Raw genomic sequence first — 24,953 nt, 5'->3', positions numbered from 1 at the left:
TTGGGAAGCTTAGGCAGGAAGATTGCTAGAAGCCACTAGTTTGAGACTAGCCTGGGCAACATAGCAAGACAAGAAAGAAAAAAGAAGAAAGAAAGAAAAAAGAAAGAAAGAAAGAAAGAAAAGAAAGAAAGAAAGAAAGAAAGAAAGAAAGAAAGAAAGAAAGAAAGAAAGAAAGAAAGAAAGAGGGAAAGAAAGAAAGAAATACAGACAGACAGAAAGACAGAAAGAAAGGAAGGAAGGAAGGAAGGAAAGACAAAGAGAAAGAAAGACAAAGAGAAAGAAGGAAAGACAAAGGAAGGAAGGAAGGAAAAGAAAGGAAAAGAAGGAAAGAAAGAAAAAAGAAAGAAAAAGAAAATAATCAGGCACTTGTTTCAGCTACTTGGGAGGCTGAAACAGGAGGATGGCTTGAGTGTGGGAGTTCTGGAGGCTGCAGTGAGCTATGATCATGTCTATAAATAGCCTCTGTGACAGAGTGAGACCCTGACTCTGCTAACAAACCAACCAAAAATCCCCAAAAACAAAAAAAAACAAAAAACCCAAAAAACAAAACAAAGTAAGTATACCCTATATAATATTCATGACTACTTATACTAAAAAAAAAGTGTATCTGATATTCAATTTTAAGAAGGTCTCTTGAAATTTATCTGGCAACCCTTCTTATCGACCATGCATTCTTCAGCAAGTTATTTACTATCTTCAAATTTATCACCTATAAGAATGTTAATGGCAATTAGCGAACAATTATGTGCCGCACAGTTTTAAATCATTTTTTTCTCATAGAAATTTTGGAGCTATTTCTGTTATTCTGCAGATGGTAACATCAAGACACAGAGAGGTAAAGTAATTTCCCATGTTCACACAGCTAAGTTGTTGAATGATGTTTTGAGCCCAGACTGACTCAGGGGGCCTGTGTTCTACTGATCCTGTAAAATACAATGATGTGTCCATAAAATACTGAATTCATGTGAAAAAGCAGATAATACATGTGTGTCTAGTTCTAATAAAGCCGAGGTTCCCACATAGCTCAGTATCATGGAATCAAATTTGAAAAAGCACGATTTAACTGCCAAAAAGAATTTTGTAAAAACATGTTCCATTAAAGAAAGCCCAAATATTTGAACAATCCTTATCGAAATTCTCTTCCCCTTCCTGCCACTTTACTCACACCCTGGAACTCCTCAGGGACTCTTTCCTTAACATTTCCTGAAAGTAAATTCTCCACCCATTGCCTGTGGCTTCGTTTTCCCCCAGCCTCCCTCCACTTTCTCTTTTTCGGCTCTTTATTATGTAGATTCACTTGGCCTCTCTCCTTGAAGAAAAAGTTCATATTCTTTAGAAGAAAAAAGAAGGAAAATTGGACTGGCAACTTCAAAATTCCCTTTGGCAGGCTGGGGGAATCGCTCAAGTTTGTGCACATTCGATGTTAATTTTTTGTTCTTTCACACTAGCACTACTAAAAGTTAATTTCTTTCTGTCTTCCCTTACACTTGCCCAACTTTCCCCATTATTGGAGGTTTTCTCTCCATGCCATCACCTCAGTATTTCATGTGTGGCTCTTGGAAACAGATGGGGATTGAGGACCACAGGTATTGCCTGAGATTACTGGGTTAACCAGACAAGAGTGAGAAAAAGGCAGGCCAGAGAATAAAGGCACTTCCCACAGATCTCAAGAAAATGTGTTCCCAGGAAACCAAGGGTCAACAGAGAATCAAAGTGAGAATACAGTCTAAGAAAATACCGTTAAGTAGGAAGGCTTTGTAAGCCCAGGCGGTCTGTCTGTATATACTAGCTTCCAATTGCTTGTGGGTTGTTCTATTTGATAAAAGGATAGATATCCAAAGACTCCATTGGCATCCAACTGGCCAATACCACCTTCCCAAAGATAGTTCAATAACAAGGCTAACGTTGAAGGGTGTACATGGGGTTTATATATGCTCTAGTGACTGTTCATTCTAGTGGACCTCATGGAATCCATTTTTATTTCACCTTGACCTTTAATCTTCCAACAAATAGAAGTTTCAAGTTAAGGCCTAATTATTATAAATTTTCTTTTTTGTTTGTTTTTAAATGAGAGATAAAGCAAATGATCTATCTATCTATCTATCTATCTATCTATCTATCTATAGATATAGATAGATAGATATTCTTGCTCTGTCATCCAGGCTGGAGTGTAGTGGTGTGATCATGGCTTACTGTAGCCTCTACCTCCCTGGCTCAAGTAATCCTCCCACATCAATCTACCAAGTAACTGGGACTACAGGAGTGCACCACCACACCACACCTCTAATTTTTAAAGTTTTTTTTTTGGTAGAGATGGGGTCTCTCTATATTGCCCAGGCTGACCTTGAACTCCTGGGCCAAAGGTATCTTCCTGTGTTAGCCTCCCAAATTGCTGGGATTACAGGTGTGAGCCACTATGCTCAGTTGGCCAAATACTTTTATGTCAAGGAGAGCATCGAGATGCTCTCTCATGCTACTTTTTTCATCAGCTTTGAAAGCTTGAAGATACATCTTTACATCATTTCATTATTTTGCTATTGAAAGTATTTCCTGTTTTCCTTCTGATGTATATCACAGTCAATAAATCTCCGTATTTCTCCACATGGGAAATAATAACAGATCTAGGGTATTTTATATAGGGCATTATTTCATTTTCTTCTCAAAACCCACTTCAAGGCCTGGTGCAGTGGCACATGCCTGTAATCCCAGCACTTTGGGAGGCCGAGATGGGTGGATCACCTGAGATCACGAGTTTGAGACCAGCCCGGCCAACGTGATGAAACCTCGCCTCTACTAAAAATACAAAAATTAGCCAGGTGTGGTGGCAGGCACCTGTAATCCCAGCTACTTGGGAGGCTGAGGCAGGAGAGTCCCTTGAACCTGGGAGATGGAGGTTGCAGTGAACTAAGATAGTGCCATTGCATTCCAGCCTGGGTGACAGAGCAAGACTGTCTCAAAAAGAAACAAACAACCTGCTTCAAGCTTGTTCTACTTTTGACATTTTGATTGAGAAAATGGGTGGCCCAGAGAGGTCAAAAACTTGCCCAAGATAAGAGATAAGAAAGCCATAGAAGTGAATTAGAGCCTAGGGCTTTCAGGCTCCAAAGCTTGTATTTCTTGTCATGATCTAGATCATGACTCAAAACATATGACAAAAGATGTGGATAGACATTGCAGCAAAGAAGAAGATATATGAATGGCTAAATAGCATATAAAAAGATGCTCAAAGTCACCAATCCATAGGGAAATGCAAATCAAAACTATGAGATATCACTTTCACACTCATTAGGAAAGCTATTAATAAAAACAAACAAAAGGATTTCCCAAAATAACAAATGTGGGCAAGGACGTGGAGAAATTGGACCCCTTATGCATTGCTGGTGGGAATGTGAAATGGTACAGCTGCTGTGGCAAATGTCATGGTAATTCCTCAAAAAATTAAACATCAAATTACCATATGACCCAGCAATTCCACTTCTGCATATGCAACCAAAAGAAGTGAAAGCAGGGACTTGAACAGGTGTTTCCTTTGTTTTGTCTGAGAGGGCATCTTGCTCAGTGCCCAGGCTGGAGTGCAGTGGTATGATCTCAGCTCACTGTAACCTCCACCTCCTGGGTTCAAGCAATTCTCCTGCCTCAGCCTCCCGAGTAGTTGGAACTACAGGCACCCACCCACCATGCCAGCTAATTTTTGTATTTTTTTAGTAATTTATTTATTTATTTTTTTAAGTGAAGACAGGGTTTCACCGTGTTGGCTAGGCTAGTCTCAAACTCCTGAGCTCATGTGATCCACCCACCTTGGTCTTCCAAAGTGCTGGGATTACAGGTGTCAGCCACCACCTTGAACAGGTATTTGTATAATCATATGCGCAGCAGCATTACTCACAATAGCCAAAAGGTACAAGCAATCCAAGGGTGCATCGATGGATGAATGGAAACACAAATTATGGTATATACAGACATGACATGATATTCAGCCTTCAAAAGGAAGGTAATTCTGACACAAGCTGCAACACAGATGAACCTTGAAGATATTTCGCTAAGTGAAATAAGCCAGTCACAAAAGAGCCAATATTGTATGATTCTACTTATATAAGGAGCCAATATTGTATGATTCTACTTATATAAGGTACTTAGGATAGTTAAGTTCATAGAGACAGAAAGTAGCACGACGGTTGTCAGGGGGTCAGGGTAGGGGGATAGAGATTTAAAAGTTTAATGGGTACAGTTTCAGTTGGGAAAGAGGAAAAAGTTCAGGATGGATAATGATGACTGCACAAAATTGTGAGTATACTTAATGCTGCCAGACTATATGCTTAAAATGGTTAAAATGATAAGTTTTGTAATGTATATTTTGCTAGAAACAAGGCAAGAACACACACACACACTCATACACATGAAAGCCCAGCAGTTCTAGACCAACCTCTTCTGAGAACACAATTCTTGACCGTGGAACTTAGGTTCAAAATGAGGATTCCTAAGTCCTATCCAGAGGATCTGGAATAGGACCCAGGGCTGTACATGTCTAGCATGCTGCACAGGTGACTCTGCTGCATGTGTTTCATGGACAGACAACATATGTTTGAGATAGGTCCATTTGACAAGAGAGAACATTTAAATTTCCCAGCATTTCAGAACTAGTACTGTAATTGGTAGATCTGGAATTTACTCCCAGGTAACCTGAATTCAGAGAAGTCAGCTCTTTGAAGCACGGCAGTGGGCAGCCAAACAGCACATGTTTAAGCCTTGTGACTTTACTAGGGCATCTTCTGGTGCCCAAAATAAAAGATACAGCTTCTGGCAAGTTGGGAATTAATTCTGATAAGTGTTACTACAGATCAGTGATTCTTTACCTGGAGTGATTCCCCTAGCCCTGGCCCCCACCCCACGTTTGGCAAAGTAGAGACATTTTTGTTTTTCACAACTAGGAGGCAGCTACTTGCATTGGTAGGTAGGGGCCAGGGATGCTATTAAACAGTCTGCTGTATACAGTACAGCTCCCAGAGCAAAGATTATCTCAACAAAATATCAATAATGCAAAGGTTGAGAAACTTTGGCATAGTTTATATTATATCTAGATCTTTTTAAATGGAATTTCTTTTAACATTTCTTTTAGTAGTTGAACTGTATTTCTTCAGATTTCACTCCATGACACTGAGCTGGGTGGGAGCTCCAGGTGATTTCAACTTGACCTTCAGAGAATGTTGGCATTGTCTTTGAAGGTCCCTGCATTTTAGCAGTGATGTCTATTCAAATCATGCTGCTGTATTGTTTACTTTCTAAAATCCAATTGTTGTTTTTAGGATCTTTACCCAGAGAGAACATGTAACTTGGGCAAAACATCAAGTGTCAATTTTCTCATATCAATATGTAAAATCCCAGAGGTCTGCAACCTTGCATGTATCATGAGGTCTTCAACATATACGATTTCATTCTGACCTTGCATGTTCTTTCCCCAGATTTTAATTTGCTTTTAGAGGTTAATTCCAGTCTAATGATGACTTTATAACACTTGTGATACATGACAGCTTGTATACTAATGTTCTCACCTTCCTCTCACAGACCCTTGGAGTCGACTGTGGAATACAAATTTTCATCACTGGAGCTGTGCTCATTCACTCAGATGATTCTGATGGAAAAAGAGAGATGTCTATGCTTCCTACATGCAGTCAGGAGGCTTACAAGCTATTGATCAACAACTGTAACCTGAGCTTCCTCTGGTTAATTGAGACTCTATTAAGGTGAGCCATAGACATGCAGGAATCAATGTAGCAACCCAAACTCTACTCCTTTTGGTCAACAATAATGAACAATCTTAGCACTGATAAAAGAGGAACAAACAGAAATCATGTGCATCCTTTTGCAATGCAAGAAGAAATACACATCCCTACCTCTGAAGGGTTCCCGCCAAAAAGAAATTTTACCAGAATTTAATAAAGTCTCTAGATTTTATGATCTGCCTACAGGAAATTAGAAAGACAGAGGAACAAATGAAATGAAACCATGAGAAAATCAGCCACATCCAGAATGTGGGAAATTCACCAAATGCAATGGACCCTGTTTGGATTCCAATTCCCACAAACCAAGTGCAGAGAGACATCTGAGACAAGAAGGAATACTTGAACACCGACTACATATTAGACGATGCAAAGGAATGACTGCTAATTTCGTTAGCTGTGATAATGGCATTGCAGTGATATAAAATATAAGTTAAGCACACTCACTGCTAGCAACAATGTTTTTACAGACCCGAGATTCCACTGTGTTACATCAAGATGTTCAAGATGAACTATTTTGTAAACTAGGATAAAACAGACTTCTCAGACACTGTTGGCAGTAATGTTTGAGGATGGGTTATCTTTCAGTTGTGAACTGCAAAGTGGATGATGATTGTCCAACCCAGAGATGACAGGAAGATTTAAATGTTCACAGCCTAGAGCACCTTGATAGAGGGAAAAGCAGTATTTCAACCCATTAACTGAATTAGCAATAACTAGAAGTATAATCAAATGGTGCATGATGAAGAGAGACCTAGAGCCAAAATGTTGTTGGGGGCACGTAATGAAGTTGCTTCAGCCAAATTGTGTTAATGGGTGCTGGGAAGCCCTGAGATGTGCTAAAGAGCATCTTGCTGACCTGTGCTTCTACAGAGACACTTTAGCTGGGGGAAATGGCACATTTTGCTTACGGATCTTTTGCAAAGTAAAATATGACAAAAGAAATGCAACCAATCAGTGAATCAATCAATATTTAATGATTTTCAGCTTAATAACTTCATTTAGTGATATAAAGGCATTAGTAATGCAATTCTAAAAAATACTCTTCTTTTGTTGGATTTCTGCCTACATAGCTTTAAAAGCATGGATAAGGTCAGTTTCCTTCTCATTAGGGTTAAAACTACAAGGAGAAATCCCTTGCACCTACACTATGACTTGGCTTCCAATATTTGACCCTCAATCCACGCCACTGGTTTAAAGTAATCAAGACAGAAATAGAATTCAGGCAGAGGGTGAATATGATAAACTGGGGAGGTTCGAGGCTATAACTTGAGTATATTCACACATCTGTGCAAAGACAAGGACAAGTGAGGTTATCATAGGGATTACTGTGCCCTAATAGCTTAGTACAATTACTACATCTAGTTTTCTTGCTCCACTGAAAGCTCTTCGGAATGAGTTAACTTGCGGTTTCATGTCAAATAAAACAATAGCAAGCCTTTTTCTTTAGTCTAACATAAATCATTTTTGGGGATTCCTCACCAAGTGAGTTCTATCAACTATGTGTCAAAAGTGTAGTATTTTTATTTGTCAATTTGCAAAAAGAGTGTGATATTAAAAGAAAACAGTCTTAGATGGCTGGAGAGGAAAACTAAGTTCTAATCGTGGCTTGGCAAAAACATCCACTTACATTCTTTTGACTGTGTTTTCATCATTTGGTAAAGAGTTACAGCTAGAAGGGAGGGCATAGATTCAAGTTGTTTTACCCCCTTTGTTTCTGCTCTGGCATAACAATGCCTATGACACCTCCATACTCATCCTCCATCCCTTCATCCATGATGGAGGCACTCACTGCAGAAGCATGATGGGGAGGACAGCCCCCTCTGGGATAAGCTTGATTAGTGTTCACAGATACTTGAAGCCTCTCTCTGGGCAAGGTTATCCTTCTTTCTCCCCACTGGCATCAGGCTTGGCCGTGTAATTGTCTCTTGACGGTGCAATGAGACTAGAGGTAAGGCGTTCCTTCTGGCTAGAAGTGTTAAGTCTGTGTGAGGTTTACTGTGTCACCCTTTCCTTCTCCTATGGGATGGGTGGTGTTTCAGATAGAGACAAATCCCTTAGCTCAGATCCTAGAGTAAAGGTGCTGGGGAGCAGAGATGCAGCCAAGCCACGATGGGCAAGTCATGCAAGGAAACAGTACACCTTGTAAGCCACTGAGATGAAATCCACTGATGGGGTTTTTGTTCTCTGCTTGTTGTGGCTGTTTTGTTTTACTACAGCATCACCTATCCCAACTGATATAAGCTATCTGAGGGACAAGTCAGATTTGGGAGAGGGGTGGTGGGAGGAAGCAGCCATCATTAGAAAAAGCTTCTCTGATGATTCTAACATGCTCTTCCACTTCCATCCAGGTCAACTGTTTCAGCAAAGCAGTGCTCTGGCTGGGCATGTTGGCACACACCTGTAATCTCAGCACTTTGGGAGGCCAAGGCAGGCGGATCTTGATCTCTTGAGGTCAGGAGATTGAGATCGGCCTTACCAACACAGTAAAATCCCATCTCTACTAAAAATACAAATATTAGCTGAGCATGGTGGCGTGTGCCTGTAATCCCAGCTACTTGGGAGGCTCAGGCAGGAGAATCACTTGAACTTGGGAGTTGGAGGTTACAGTAACCTAAGATTGCTTCACTGCACTCCAGCCTGGGTAACAGAGTGAGACTCCATCTCAAAAACAAAAACAAAACCCCAGTGCTCTTTTCCACAAACCATTAGTATGATTATCATGATCTCAAACTTGTATCAAGTTTTGACAATATTATTAGCCTTTTATTTACCTTCTAAGCTGAAAACCTATCATCTAATATATTGGAGACATAATTGCTCATGATAAATAAACTGGTTCCTGGGATTTTGTTTCACTTTCTTCCCTCTTTTACATTTGCTTATCTTAGGATGCAGTGTAACTGCCTTTCGAATCTTAAGAGCATTATTAGGCTTTCTGTTCTTATAACCAAGGTGAACTGTTTACAGTAGCTACAAAAACAGGAAACAACACGAGGAAGGGAAATAACACATTCTGAGTTCCGAGTTAAGTTCCAGTCCCTTATAGTTGGAGCTGTAACTGATTACAAATGCCATCACTTCACAAAAGAGGAAACTGGGACTCAGAAACGTTAAGTACCCTGCCCAAAGCTATGTGAAAAGCGGAAGAGCAGAGACACAAACACGGGCCAGTTTAACCAACCACTGCCCCCAAACACCCTCCACAGAATAATTTAGCACCCTTTACAGAGCGACCTTTTCAAATCACTTAATCCAAAGGATTCCTCTGTAGGTTTCTCATTTCTTTCATTATATTCCTTATTTTGGCTCAGAGCCAGGCAGAATATGCTAGAGCATGTTGCAGTAACCAAGATGCCCCTAGATATCAGCGGCTTAATGCAACAAGGCTTTGAATGTCACTCATGCTACATGTCCACTTAGACTCAGCAGGGTCTTGGCTCCTTCCAGTCACCTAGGAAGTCAGGCTGATCCATCTTGCCCCAGGATTCCATGATGGCCAATTTGGGAACAAGGAAACCATGACTCAGGCATGGGCTTCTAAAGCTTCACTCTGGCAATGACACCCATCATCTCCACCTACATTCCATTGGTCTGGGCGAAACATCTGGTCATGCCTACCTTCAAAGGCAAGGAGAAAGCGTGATCCTGTCCTGTGCCTGGAAGAAGGGGGAATTTGACTATTCACTGACATTTTAAAAATGCAGTGGCAAGGTCCATAGCAAACGGTGTTTCAGCAGGATATAAAGAAAACATCTTTTATTAAAAAGTGTATAACAGCTGCTACGGGTATTGAGGCACCCCTCATGCTCATGGGTCAGAATCTGTCAGACTACAGTGAGTATTTAACTCACGCTGGAGTATATTTTCTGGCACAGCTTAGATTTTTCAGATATTTCTCCCTGCAGAGTCTCAGATGGGGAACTTATTCCTACCAAGCTAAAAGGTAGTATTTGATAGGCAGGCATGAAAAGTCTGTCTTGTATCGTTCAATGGACCCTTTATCTCAAGACCTTGATCCCCACCCTAGTCTTGGAACACCGTCTGTTTGTAAACAGCTTCAGTTTGATCAATTCAGGTAAATGAGAGAAATAGGGACACATTATAAATTATCTCATTAAAAATTAAAGCCAGATAAAATTGTATACATTTCACTAAATTACCTTTCTAGGCTTTGCAAATATTCTGAGGGCAGCTAATCTCTCCATTTTAATTAGATTGCATATCTTTTCCAAAGGCTACTGTCCTCATGTTTTAATATAAAAAGACCGTTCCTATTTAAGGCAGAGATCTGGAGAGCCAAGAATTAACATTCACTGTTAACCTTCTCTTAAGGGGAATGGTTTAACTTCAAGTGAGGAAGACCCTCCACATTTGAACCACATTTCTGATTTTTAAAATAGAGTACTACTAGTACATGATACCCTGAATGTCTTTCCAATTTATCTGAAATTATGATTCCTACCCTCTTCCTATCCCCCTGTCCTTAGTTTCTTCTTCTCCTTCGCATTTATCACTACTCAGTACATTCTATATTTTGCTTATTTTCCCCACTGTCTCTCTCCCCCATCCATTCTGGGATTTTTGTTTGGTTCATTGCTTTATCTTCAAGGCTGAGTAATGTGCCTGGCACAAGGTAGGTATTCAATAAAATTTGTTGGCTGGATGAATGAACCAGTGATTGAATTTCCAAGCTGCCACAATAAAGGAACACCTGTTACTTGAACATAAACTCTTTAAGAATAGTACCTTTGTCTTGGCACAAGCAGGTTCTCGATCAATATTAGTTAACCAAGGCAGTATTGGAAACACATGTACAGGTTAATTTGGGTATTGAGTAGGAAGACAGTAGTCCTGACACTAGCACAGAGCTTCTTGCAGTAGTGAAAACTGAGTGACATGGCAAACTTAGCTGACCACACATCAGGCATACTGAGTAGCTTTCTCTGCCTTGTCTGGCCATGGTTTTTCATTCTGGGGGTTATAGGCATGCTTAGGCTGGGCTGGAACACCTTTTCTGCCTCATCAATTGGCTCATTAACTGCTGTTTTTTCTCCAGGACTCAGCTTAGGCATTACTTTTTATAACTGAAATAAGTTAAAAATTTTTTTGTTGAATGTAATAATTAAATCTTCAGCATTGTTCAGACGCCAGGTCCTTGAATTATCCTTAACATCCTTCTGTTTCTCATGTACTACATTAGATCTCCACTGGAAAATCTGGTCAAATCATTTCAAAATATATTGAGAGCCTGATCTCCATCTTCCAAGCTCCACAGCCACGCTGGCCAGTGCTATTGCAGTAACTACCTGAATGCACTTCTGGATTCAGACTTTCTCTCCTGTGGTGTATGTGTACTTCAACAACCAGAGTGATCCTTTCAAAAGATAAGTTGGATTCACATTCTTCTTCCACTCGATGCCCACCAGTGGCTGAACCACTGACTTTCTTTCAGTAACCCATAAACCCTCCCTGCACTATATGCCCCCATTTCGAATAGTTCCTCCATTTCTTTTCTCCTTGCTCACTCAGTGCAACATACACATACCTTCTTGCAATTCCTCTAACCCACCAAGTACAACCCCACTTGGATGGCCTTTTGCCTTGGCTCTTTCTACTCCCTGAAATGTTTATCTCCCAGGAAGTTTCATGATTCATTCTCTCAGTTCCTTTAGGTCTGAGCCCAAAGTGACTATCCAAGAAAACTTCCCTGGTCATTATATTTAAAATAGCATCCACATGCCCATCCTTCAACCCTAGCTTTCCCAACTAACCTCTTGATATGCATTTGCTTTTTTATTGTTTGTCTTTTCTCCTCTCTATAATGTAAATTCCAGTTGACCTTAATATTCCCAGTATTTTGTACTTTACAGAGCATAACTCGATTCATATTTGTTAAATTGAATTGCTGGATTGGAATCAATGAATGCAGGAAAATATTTTTTCCCTGAAGCTTTGTCTAGCCTGTATAAATTCTACTATCTGGTAGGTGGGTTTTATAATAAAGAATCCAAACCATGTAAAGAGCAGAGAAGCCCATGACAAAACAACACAGCAGGGAGATTTCAAACCAATCCTTAGTGGAGTATTGGGAGAGGAGGTACAGTTGCACCTGTGTTGATAAGCGACAGCCCTCAACATCATACAGGGTTTATTAAATTTACACTGTCAGAACCCACCCCAAAGCAAAACACATCCTTAGAAAAACAGATGGTTGTGAAGCTCCCTTAGAAAACCTGCAGACAATGTATCACGGTAGTCAAAAGCTTGGGCTCTGGGGTCAGTTTGCCAGTTTTCATTTCAGCCATGCTCTTTCCTAGCTGTGTGGTTGTGCACCAGATACTTAGTTGTTACAAGCCTTAGCCTCTTTATCTGTCAAATGGTAATCAAAATGGTTCCTGAAGGGTGGAAACAGATGAGATGACTGTCCTGCTTAGCACGGTGGCTGGCACAGGATGAGGACTGAAAACATGTGAGCTGCTATTATCAGAATTGCTATTGTTCAATGTACTTGTGATGCCCAACCAGCCACACTTCATAGTTTAATGTTCAATATGATGGAGCAGAAGGCTTTATTTTGGGACTTAAAAAAATGTCTTCAGGCATCTATCCTTAAACACAGAACACTTGAATGGCTAGGGTCTGGGGATATGGCCATTTGCAGGGGTGGGAAAGGGGAGGTTGAGGTCAACCCAGCTCAGTGGTGGGCACATGGCTGTAGGTGGTTTATTAATATCTACAGAAAGAATGTCAAGATCAATTTCACTGGGGAAGAATGAAGCCTTCTCCCTAAATGATCAGATTCAGAGAGACTGCAGCACAAAGTTAGTCAGAAATCTCAACATCAAATCTTACAATAGTCCTTAGAAGAGGAATAACATAGAGAAGAGTGATTTTTATCAATTTGTGCCTGCATATCCAAATGAAAGTAGGTGGTTTATGTTCTTGTAGGTTGACCTATTGGTTCATATTTGCATTTTTGGTTTGACCAGGCAGAGATCTGAATCACATCATTATAAGCAACAAACTAGGCGCGAGATGACAAGTTTTAAAAATCCCTGGAGCACATCACTTAGAGGCCAGTTTTAAACCAGATGACAGTTAAATTTTCCCTCAGATATAAAATTGTCATAAAGACCTACAGCACGATATCTCATATTGGCCTTGCTTTTATCAAATATTTTAAATTAATTACCTCCTTTCCCAGTTCCTAAATTTGAATTTACGTGGAACCTTGTTAAATCTTGGTTTCAAATTATGTTTTTCTTCCCCAATGAAATTTCTTTTGAGGTCATTGTAGATTCACTGTGGTTTTAAGAAATATTACAGAAAGATCCCTTGTACACTTTACCCAGCCTTCCTCAATGGTAGTACTTTATAAACCTGTAGTATAATATCACAATTAAGATACTGATATTGATATGATCCATTGCTCTTACTCTGATTTCCTCAGTTATACTTGTATTTGTGTATGAATGTTGTATATTAAGTATGTTATCAGCCGTGTAGGTTCCTATATCCACCACCACCACAGTGAAGATGTTGAACAGTTACAACACCATCCAACACCACAAGGATGTCTCCTGTTGCCCCTTTTTAGCCACACCCACCCCTTACCCACTCCTATCCCTCACTCCTGGCAATGTCTCCACCCCACCTTTTAAAATCATATCATTTCAAAAATGGCATAGAAATGGAATCATATTATGTGTAACCTTTAGGGGGAATGACTTTGATTTAGTATAATTCCTTGGTGATCCATCCAAGTTCTTACACATTATCAATATTTCTCCCTTCTAATTGCTGAGTAGTATTCCATGCTATGCAGGTGCTGCATAGTATGTACCACGGCTGGTTTAACTATTCAGCTCCTGAAGGAAATCTGAGCCAATCCCAGTTTGGGGCTATTACAAATAGAGCTGCTGAGAACATTTATGCACAGGTTTTTGTGTGAGCATAAATTTCATTTACAGGGGATAAGGCCCCAGAGTGCAATTGCTGGGTCATATGGTAGTTGCATATTTAGTAATTTTAGAAACTGCAGAACTGTTTTCCATAATGGCTATACCATTTTACATTCTCATCAGCAAAGCAATGTATAAGTGGTCCAGTTTCTCCACATCCTCACCAGCATTCAAGTGTTGTACTTTTTAAAAAGCTATTCTGATACACATGTAGCAATATATCACTGTGGTTTTAATTTGCATTTCCTTGACATTGGTTAACCATATCAAACATATTTTTATATGTTGATCTGCCTTTGTGTATCCTCTTCTGTAAAATATCTGCTTATATCTTTTAGCCACTTTCTAATTTTATTGCTCATTTATTTACTGTTGAATTTTGAAAGTTTTTTTTTTTTAAACTTGTATTATTTAACTGTTTTTGCCGGATATATAATTTGCAAATATTTTCCCTGTATCTGTAGCTTTTCTTTCAGTTTTTGCACAGGGGCTTTCAAAGAACAAAGTTTTTACTTTTGGAGGATTATTTAGTAAGTTTTCCTTTTATGGATTATGCTTTTGTTATGTTTAAGAACTCTTTGCTTAGCCTTTACATCCTATAGGTTTTTCTCCTATATTTTTCTTAAAAAGTTTTATAGTTTTGTGTTTTACACATAAGAATATGATCCATTTTGAGTTAATTTTTGTATAAGGTGTGAGGTTTAGATTCACTTTGTTTTGCCAGAGAATGCCCAATTACTCCAGCAACGTTCATTGAAAAGGATATTCTTTTTCTACTGAATTGGTTTGGCACCTTTATCTGAAATCACTTGGGTGTATTTGTGTGTCTATTTCTGTAATACTCATCATACCTCAGTAATACATGTTGTACTTTCTAATTAATACTAATTTACTAATTAATTCATTGCACTTTCTTGATAACTGTAGCTATATAGTAAGACTTCAAATCAGGTTAATTTTTTTTCACTTTTTTCTTCTGAGTCAGGATTGTTTTAGATGTTTTAGGACATATGCCTAGCCACATACATTTTATTAATAAACTTATTTATGTCTATGAAAAACCTTGCTGTTATTTTGACATGAATTGCATTAAATATATACATCAATTTGGGGAGGACTGCATCATTAATATAGCAAGTCTTCCAATCCATGAACACTGTATGTCTCTGTAGTTATCTTTGATTTCATTCATCAGCATTTGTAATTTCAAGCATACAAATACTGCAGATGTTAAGTGCATACCTAAGTACTTAGCTTTCTTTAGAGCAGTGTTATATGTTATTGTAGTTTTAATGTTAGTTTCTACATTGAACATGTAGTAATGTGTCTGGTTTTTCATGCTGACCTTGTATCCTGTGACTCTGATAAGCTCAATTACTAAATTAAGTCTTTTTGAGATTATATTCTGGCTACCACATAGCTGAAATATGTAACCCTTAGGCAAAAGCCTGAAGCTCCTAATGGTCACTTTTTGTTTTTGAAATGAACCCAAAGCCGTTGTGTGACTATTTCAGCAAACCATTGGGAGAGCTGCCACAGAAAAGATTCCTAATGTAAACACATTGCAAGAGGATCTGTTTCAACTAGCCTATGATCTAATTTAGCCAATTTTTTATATAGAACAAGTCAAACCAAATAACGAAGAAATGGTCTGAGGCTAGCATTTTATAGATAACCTACTTCTAATTCAGAAAGGACTTCCCAAGAAACCTTTGGTTTACTAGACCATGGAGAATTCAGTGGTTTGAGGCCTTTGAACCACATTTAAGTTATAAGGGATCTCAGAAGTCACAGAACACACAGAAACTGCCCTTTCCAGCAAATGTGTGGCCAGAATGGTGCTCGCCAGCAACCAGCCCAAAACAGCACAGGAAGAGAGCTGATCCTATCTTTCTTTCTTATGTTCTTTTCCTTTTGAAGAGTTTCCTTTAAGAAATTAAACAGGACAAAATCCTCAACTTCATTTTTTTCCGCCAGTTCTCTAATTTTGATTCAGAACCACATCTTTGTTTAAGGGTTTATGTAGATAAACCTCAATTTTGTCAATCTCAATTTTGTCTAAGAAGTAGGATCAACTTCTAATTTTCAATGTTAAATCCTATGCTCTACTTTCTCCCGCAATAGTCTCAAGATGACTGCACCAGGTTACATCCCACACTGGGCCAGACATTATCATAAACCAAATAACTGTCCCTGCATTACTGGCTCAGAAGTGCTACTGGCATGGTCTGAAACAGTTTATACTCAGGAAGTTCATTTGCTTCAATGATATGGTATCAAACGCTGGAGGGAACAAAGAGGAATCCCAGAAATGCTCATTGCGTGTGTCCCTTCTTAGCCAGTTTTCTGAGGCATGTGGAGGTCTGCCGGGATAGCCTAGGGCTTTTCTAGTGATCCTTTGACCCAAAGAAAATTAATCCACATGGTTGAATTTTCATCATCATTTGAAACTCCAAATAGCAAGATCGAATACTGTCATGGTAGATACAACTGGCAACTTTTGTCACTAACTAAATTAGAAGCTACGTTGTGGCCAGAGAAAAACTGATTTTTTAGCGGACCAGACAGAAAATGTAAATGGACAAAAAGGCTTCCATAAAACAGCAGAGAACAGTGGGGACTGAGAAGGATTAGTAATGCACACCTTGTTTAAAGGCACTCAAATTTAAACAAATTTTAAAGTGTTGGATATGGCTGAAAAAAACCACATGCCAACTAAATTTGTTTGCAAAGCCACTAGTATAAAATCCTTGAGGTGGTGGCTGAAATCCTATAGGAAAAAAAAATTACTTAAGATTTCAAATTTGTTTGTCTACAGGTTTGCAGATAACCAAATCTCTGATCAATGAACTGGTGACTTGCTACTAGTTAGCCTCAAGAAAGATGGCTTAATGACTTGCTTTCCCTCATGTAGTTTCCAAGCTCCCTGTACCAAATCAGAAGCTGAATTCAAAGGATTGCCTTTTGATTCAAGCAAACAGACATTTATTAAAATTACTTTTCTGAGACACATATTTATGTGCGTTATAAACAAGAACACTCTTAACATTAAAAAATTTGAACTTTAAAAAATATGTAAAATGTTCAAGAAATGTAAACAGGAATTTTCATCTCATTTTCCATATGGTTATGTAAGCACCTTAAATATCAACACAGATCACAGACAAGCCCATTTACATTCATAAGAATTTTCTAAATAAGAACAAATTAAGTAAAAAATTGTTTTCAAAATTAAATGTTATTTTTTTGGTAGCTAAAGTAACACTTGTAATCAAGGCTGAAGGATAACATGTGTAACACAGAAGTAAAGTGTCCAGTATAATTGAGTTTTCTTAAGGAGCAACTTAAAAATGTTTATGTTTAAGATTTTCAATAGGCCCTTTCCTACAAGTTTCTCTGACATCTTATATCTATCTGAAGATGTAGAACATGAAATTAGATTTTCTTGATGACCCTTGTTAGGACTGTGAACATCTAAAATTGTTCAGCTTTTTCTTCCAAATTTTTCTTTCTTCAATGGTTGATTGTTTAGAGAAATTTTTGCCTTTATTATATATGCCTACACCCCCTGCAATATTTATCACCTGAAATGGACAAATAACATGTTAGAAATATTTGTTAAATAAAGTCAGTAATTATTGAATGAGGTTTCAAGAAACAAGTTCAGAGGACAGAGTTGTGAAAGCTACACGACAATTATTTTAGGCAATCAGAGCTCCTTTAGATTTTTGATTTGTGTTTTTTTAAATTAGTTTTTTGGTAGGGATCATGTTCCCAGTTTCCAGAAGACTGACTTTTAGAATAACAGCTTTCAAAAGGAAAATGATATTTGGTTTTTAATTAAAGAAACCATCTTTTGCACACTAAGATGGAATGAAATGTCTACTTTTTAGTCTGAAATACATTTTACAATGTTTTAAAAAAGTTTAGTTTTCAACCAGAACACAAAATTTAAGTGTTTATTTTGAATAAAAATATTCTTAATAAGAATAGAACCCAAAAGTTATGTATGTTGTCTTAGTTTCCCAGGGTTGTTGTAATGAATTACGAGAAACTGCATGGCTTAAAACAACAAAATGTATTCTCCTGCAGTTCAGGAGGCCAGGCATCTGAAATCAAGATGTCAGTTTCCAGTTTCTTCTGGAAACTTTGAAGAGGCATCTGTCCCATGCCTCTCTCCTAGCTTCTCGTGGTTGCTGGCAACCCTCAGCCTTCTTTGGCTTGTAGCTGCACAAGCCAATGTTTCCTGCCATCTTCACATATCCTCCTGTTACGTCTCCTTTTAAGGACAGCAATCACTGAATTTAGGGCCCACCCTAAACAAGCATGATTTCACTTTAACTTAATTACATCTGCAAAGACCCTATTTCCAACTATGGTCACAATCACAGGTGTTGGAGGTTAGGACTTGCTCGTGTCTTTTAGGGGAGATACAATTCAACCCCCGAAATATGTATACATATTAGATATGTAACATATGCTATAGAATATAGAGTGTAAAATTATATAACTTATATACTTTCTCCTGATGATTTTACAGATATGGAGGAGAGGTTCAACTTTGGATTTTTAAATGGCCCCATCTTAAAAATAAAGATTTTAATATCCTACTTGGAAAATGCATGTAACCTTTCAGTCAAAGAATGAAGTTCCAACACCAGGAAACTCACTATTCTGGTCATTCTATCTTGATTCTAAGTGAACATTCTAATTAGAACCAACCCTCGTAATTACTTTTATGTTAATAGCATTATAAGGTAAATGTTCTTCTATCTGGGTTTTATCTCTCTGCTATAAATTGCATTGTTACCTTATATCATGCCCCTTGCATTATCAATTATTGGAGACACTTCTTAGACAAAATTGGGGCTATGACTAATTGGAGATGCTTCTGATAGATGGGGGAAATTTTTTACTTTCCCTTGCAAGTCTGGATCTCTATAATTTGGCCATGAAAACATTGATACAAGGCATCCCTTCAATTCATTCTGAGATTTTATTTTTGCAATGTCAGTGTAAAAAGCTATTGCACAGGCAGAGGAATTCCTAACAGATGAAACTCTGATGTATTTTTTAGCTTTTTTCTGATGTCTTACAAAGAAGAAAGTGCATTTATGTTTGTCATCATAAAAAGTTTTTATCTCTTGGTAAAATCCTACAGCACTCCCTGTTGTTCACCAATAGCCACCCTCCCTCTAAAACAAAGGAAAAGTTTGTTTTAGAGAACAGGTTTCTCTTTATACACTTTTAAGTTCAACACAAATTCGTAACCCCTGAGGAGGAAGACTTTTTAGACCCTTAAATCCCTCGATCCACCCAGAAATCCAGCTTGATTCATTTTCTCTCTTTCTAGTAGTCTGATTTATGTCAGAAGACTGTGTTTATGGAGATCAGGTGGCCCTTCTCACAAGCCTTTTTAATTTGCACCATTATCTGGTGATAACAGTGTATTGGCCTTCATCTTCTGAAAAATATAAAAAGTGTGCTTTTCCACAAAACATTCATAAGCCTTCATGGATTAGGGGGAAGCGCTATTGGATGCTATTAATGGGATGGTAGCTGACAAAAACGTCAAAGATGTAAGTTATTGTTCCAGGCCACTTGAAACCTTAGAATATGTTCCCCTAGTCACCCTATTAATGGAGATATATTATCTCTCTGAGAACTTCCTGTCAAACTCTGTTAAGTAAATAAAGAATAGGTGAAATATCAGAAAGAGAGCTAACAAACAGAGCTAAGACCTCCACTTGAAAGAAAAGAGCCAGCTGTTTACTGTGCTAATTTGAAACAAAATGAAAATGTACGTTTTTCATCTTTGTGGAATATAATTTTCAAACATAGGCTGGAAGTTGGCTTTAGAAAAGACTTCCTTTTTTTTTGAAAGAGATATTGACTGGTCTGGTGTGTGTGTGTGACAAATGTGACTCTGCCCTTAAGACACATGTCTGGCTGAGCCTTGCATGTTGCCTCTAAATTGAACTCAAACCATGAAGGAATATTTGAATCATGTTAGTCTCAATGTGTCAAGATCAGAATGGACTAGAACTTTTATAGTCAGAGACACATCTGTAATTGTAGACACCGGCTATCAGGCAGGACCCGGGGAATCTGGTGTGGGTGAGCAGAGCCACCCAGTGCTGTGGTTCTGGTGGTCCTGTACAGATCTCAACCAAAGCCCATGTCACCCTAGAAATCTAACATATAACTCATTTTGTTCAGCTAGTACTTCTCAATTAGGGGTGAGCATCCACACTCCTATCTTCCCCACTCCTGCTCTCCTTCAAGGGACACTGGGCAATGTCTGGAGACACTTTGGTTTTTATGTTTGGGAAGGTTGCTACCGGCATCTGGTGGGTAAGGACTAGGAAAGCTGCTAAGCATTCTGTAATGCCCAGGACACGGACCCACAGCAAAAGATTATTCAGCCCCAAACGTTGACAGTGCTGAGGCTGAGAAACCTAGCTCTTTTATTTTTGAGACATTCTTACTCTGTCACCCAAGCTGGAGTGCAGTGGTGTGATCTCAGCTCACTACAACCTCCCAGATTCAAGCAATTCTTCTGCCTCAGCCTCTTGAGTAGCTGGGATTACAGGCACATGCCACTACACCCAGACAATTTTTTGTAATTTTAGTAGAGATGGAGTTTTGCCATATTGGCCAGGCTGGTCTTGAACTCCTGGCCTCAAGCAATCCACCTGTCTTGGCTTCTCAAAGTGATGGGATTACAGGTGAGAAACCTAGCTCTTGAGCAGTGACTCTTAAACAAGGATGTGTGCAAAAACACCTGGGCAGTTAAGAAAGCAAAGGCCCGGGCTCATTGAGGTAAGTATGGGGTAAACACACCTGACAGCAATAACGTAAGCACACCCTGCGAATGACCCTGTATGGCAGATGCACCTGCATGTGTGTTCTGAGCTAGGGAATCTGGGAGTAGCCAACCCAGAGACTCATTCCTTACCTAAGAAAATATCTGAGCCCCAGCCTGTCCCATGTAACACGGCACATACAGGGGACTGAGGCCAGGCATTCTTGGGTTAAATAAAGGTTTCCAGATGGGGGTTGTTAGGGGAGGGTAAGTGAAAATGTTATATAATATTTGATGCATGATGTTTGTAGGTGATTGTGGTTCTGCCCAGCCAGTCGGCACTGTAGGAAGGTGGATATGTTGTCTAGCCCATCACCACCGGATCATTTTGGTAATTTAAGTTGGTTCTCCTTTCCAGCCCACTGCCACTGGACTCTCTCCCCTGTATGAAACCCCTAACGAAACCCCAGGTCTCCTTTGCTGGCTCTGCGTCTCTTCCTTGGCCTCTTGAACCTTGTGCCTTCTCTACTAGGGTTAATAGGGGCTTGGTAAAACAGTGAGGGCCTGAGCCTTTGTAGTTTTATCCAGGTTTTCAGGTGATTCTCAGTCACATTCAAGAGCTACTGGTATGGGCTATTAAATAGGTTTGGAAGTTGGATATGAACCATTTATCAAAACCTTTTTAGTCACACCTACAATCCCAGCTACTTGGGAGGCTAGGGCTGAAGAATCTCTTGAGCCCAGGAGTTCAAGCCTGCAGTGAGCTATGGTCATGCCACTGTGGTCCAGCCTGGGAGACAGAGTGAGACCCTGTATCTAAAAGAAAACATACAAAAAAAAAAAAAAAACCCACACATTTTCTTATATTTTTTTGTATGTTTTGTCCTCTTCAACTGCTCTAGATTTTTTTGCACTGGAAAGAAATGTATCCTGTAACAGTAATTTATTAATCATTATTTTTCTAGGCCAGTATTTCCTAATCTGTGGGTTGTGAAGTTGCAACAAAGACTGTGAGAATCCATATGTGTGCAAGCACTGCTCGTAGAACTGAAAAATATACGTATAAATATGAATATTTTCCAAATTACATAGATAATCTGATTAATAATGTACGTACTCATTTAAAAGTATTACTCATTGAATGTTTTAGAAAGAGACAAACATTAATATATCTCTGTCATGTGGGTTCATGAAATATTTAAATATCTTGCAAAGGGGTTCTCCAACTTTGAACACACCTGCAGACTACATTTCCAAGATTTTTCCAAAGTTTTTTTTTTTTTTTTTTTTTTTTTTTTAAATCACTGTATCAATGCTCCCAGTTTTTTCTGAGATCCATGTAGAGTTCTATATCCAGTACTTGGTTTAGAGCACTGTTGCCCTAAGCTTGATTTCTCAAATAAGTCACCTGGGGATCTTATTCTACAGATTTTGATTGAATTTGCCTGGACTCATAATTCTGCAATCATGGCAGGCTCCCAGGAACCGCAATGCCCCTGGCCCTCAGACCACAGTTTGAATAGTGGGAATTCAAAGATGTCAATTTCTGAAAGTTTGTGCACTTTTGGCACCACGTATCTTAAAATACATAGTTGAAAAGACTGGATCTTAGTAAAGTAGGGAGAGAAAAACAACTAAACAAAATAATGCAACTCAGTTTTCGCTTATGTAAATGTTACAGAAAGTCCTCGTACACGAAATGATTAATTTTTTTTAACGGAGTGTTACTAGACAGTACGAACGTGGGAACGTGGGAAGAAAATTCGGTTGAGAACAAACTTCCACGTAGCGGGTGGCTTAGTTTGTTAGGTCCATTGTAACAAAACATCTTAGACGACGTAATTTATAAAGAGCAAAAATGTATTACTCACAGTTTTGGAGGTGAGGAAGTCCAAGACTGAGACGCCAACAGACTCACTGTCTGATAGGCTCGCCCTCCGCTTGAAAGATGGCGCCTCGTTGCTGCGTCCTCACGTTGTGGGAGGGGCGGATAGGTTGAGCCCTGTCATGCGCTAATCACCTCACAGAGGCCCCGCCTGTCAATACCACCACATTGGAGGTTAGGATTTCAACACAGGACTTTTTTGGATGGACACAGACATATCAGAAAGCTTTGACAGCAGGTGACTCTATTGGCTGGATGCTCCAGGTATTCCTGAACATGAATCGAATTTTATTTCCAGCCAACACTGGATCATTACTTCTGCAGGCACCTCCACGGAGAAAATCAGCACCCTCATGGCGTGCAGGTGGGATCGCTCGGGTCACTTTAGAGGCTCTCTGCCACATCTCTTTGTAAACGCTTCTAGATATCCCTCCCTGACTTCCTAGGACCATTAATTGGTTTATCTGTGGTAGAAACGGGATATTCACAGAAGAGAAAAGGCATAAAATCGGTTCTTAATATGGGTTTGTAGGTTAGTACCAATTAACATAGGACATGCTGGCCCAATTGGCATCTTCTCCTCTGGCTTAGATTCTGGTACTAAACTCTGGCCAATAAACTAATTTAAAGCTTTTCTTAAAGCAGAGAGCATTGAATTAAAACACAGATATTAAATATGCCTTGACAGCTGACTTTGGAAACACAAAGCTCAGAGGTACAAACCATATATCCCCACCAAGAGCCAGACAGAGGGCAACATCTAATCACTCCAGCCAATGGGTGTGCTACAGGAGTAGGGGTTTCAAGATTCTCTCAGTTTTCCAAGGTGAAAACCTGAATTTTTAATGTGTGAAACCCTGATTTCAAGTGTGGGAAAAAAAAACTTTAAAAATTCAAACCTCGGTGTAGAAGAAAAAATGAAATGAGACTAGAAGTTGAATTTCGTTTTCACAGCACCAGTTTACAACCTTTGGTCCACAGCAGTGATTTTCAAAGTGTGATTCTCTGATCAGCAGCATCTATATCACCTGGGAACTTGTTGGAAATGTAAACTGCGGCCCCAGCTGGGATCTACTGCGTCACAAACTCTCAGGGAAAGGCTCAGCAGTCTGTGTGTGTGTGTGTGTGTGTGTGTGTGTGTGTGTGCGCGCGCGCGCATGTGTGTGTGTTTTCTGAGATGGAGTCTCATGCTATCATCTAGTCTAGAGTGCAATGATGTGGTCTTGGCTCCCTGCAACTTTTGTCTCCTGGGTTCAAGTGATTCTCCTGCCTTGGGCTCCTGAGTAGCTGGGATTACAGGCACCCACCACTATGCCTGGCTAATTTTTATATTTTTAGTAGAGATGGAGTTTCACCATGTTTGCCAGGCTGGTCTCTCGGCCAGGCTGGTCTTGAACTCTTGACCTTGTGATCCACCCGCCTTGACCTCCCAAAGTGCTGGGATTCCAGGTGTGAGCCACTTCGCCCGGCCAGCAGTCTGTGTTTTAATAAGGCTGGTATGAGACTCAGCTGCACGCTCAAGGTTGCCAAGCAGTGGTCTAGAGCTTTCCTGATGTGTTTAGATCAGTTTTTTTTGTTTTTTTTTTTTAGACAGAGTCTTGCTCTGTCACCTAGGCTGGAGTGCAGTGGCATGATCTTGGCTCACTGCACCCTCTGCCTCCCAGGTTCAAGTGATTCTTCTGCCTCAGCCTCCCGAGTAGCTGGGATTATAGGCATGCACCACCACGCCTGGCTAATGGTTTGTATTTTCATTAGAGATGGGGTTTCACCATGTTGAGCAGGCTGGTCTCAAACATCTGACCTCAGGTGATCTGCCTGCCTTGGCCTCCCAAAGTGCTGGGATTACAGGCATGAGCCACTGATCCTGGCCCTGGGTCAGTTCTTTCTTGCTGTGATGCTTCTGCCTCAGTTTACTATTTAGTGTGAGAATTCCAGGTCTCCTTTCAAATTGGAGATCTGGAAGTAAGGCTTCTCTGCCTTTTTAGCTATTGCCCTGAGGGGCTGTCCCTCACCCTCACCTCTCAGTCACTAGCTTGGGTTTTACTTTAATCTGCTCCCAGCCTGCTTAAATCTCTAGTCTGGAAACCCTTCAGCCCCCTTCTTTCAATACGCAGCCGAATGATATGAAATGGGCTGTTTCTGTAGGTTAAAAAAAAAAAAAAATTGCATCTGATGCAACCATTGGTAACATTGTGACTTGTTGTATACTTGCTTTCTACCATGTATATTATCTCAGAGAATTGTTGTCAGGAGTACATAGTCTTATACATATCATGTGTAGCCCAGTGCCTGGCACACAGTAATTTTCAGTAACTGTTAGCTATTACAGTTACCATGTCTAATACAGTGATCCAGCAAGACAATTATTCCCTTGCGTAGGTGAACATGTGGAGGCTCAAGAAGTTAAGTTGTAAGAAATTGCATAGGTCAGAAGAGGCAAGTACAGGGCTTGAACTCTGGGGTTTTGCTCCCAAATTTGTGTTCTGTTCCCCATGGCGCACTGTGTCTCCACCTGTGTTAGT

At 39.6% G+C, this 24,953-nt stretch overlaps 1 long non-coding RNA gene across 1 annotated transcript; it reads left to right on the top strand.

The window, feature by feature from the left end:
- The first annotated feature begins 3,335 nt into the window (after positions 1-3,335).
- LOC108314080 lies at positions 3,336-22,765 on the top strand. The gene is made up of 3 exons (XR_001829337.2): positions 3,336-3,416; positions 15,475-15,480; positions 22,756-22,765. It is a non-coding gene; the product is annotated as an uncharacterized LOC108314080 (long non-coding RNA).
- Positions 22,766-24,953: the final 2,188 nt, after the last annotated feature.

The sequence above is a fragment of the Cebus imitator genome, unplaced genomic scaffold, assembly GCF_001604975.1.
Source record: "Cebus imitator isolate Cc_AM_T3 unplaced genomic scaffold, Cebus_imitator-1.0 Scaffold147, whole genome shotgun sequence".
Lineage (NCBI taxonomy): Eukaryota > Metazoa > Chordata > Mammalia > Primates > Cebidae > Cebus > Cebus imitator.
This window is presented reverse-complemented; position numbering and strand designations above follow the sequence as displayed.